Below are 242 nucleotides of genomic sequence, written 5' to 3'. Positions count from 1 at the left end.
TGAAATTCATATTCTTACATCATTGGATATTCACTCGATTTCTCGTGTAACGATTTCCTTATTTTGTTGTAATTCAAAAACGAATAACTGTAGATACATGAAAATTTTACTGAATGTTTATATTAGTATTTCCTATACACCATACAGTTTTGAAAATATTTTGACTCTTTTTGAGCTGTTTACGGACATTTTCAGTTTTCAATTTTTTTAGTTTTTTTTTCTATAAATATCAATAAAGTTTT

This window comes from Acyrthosiphon pisum, chromosome A1 (genome assembly GCF_005508785.2).
Source record: "Acyrthosiphon pisum isolate AL4f chromosome A1, pea_aphid_22Mar2018_4r6ur, whole genome shotgun sequence".
In the NCBI taxonomy this organism is placed as follows: domain Eukaryota; kingdom Metazoa; phylum Arthropoda; class Insecta; order Hemiptera; family Aphididae; genus Acyrthosiphon; species Acyrthosiphon pisum.
The sequence above is the reverse complement of the archived record's forward strand: the minus strand, read 5'-3'. Positions refer to the sequence as shown.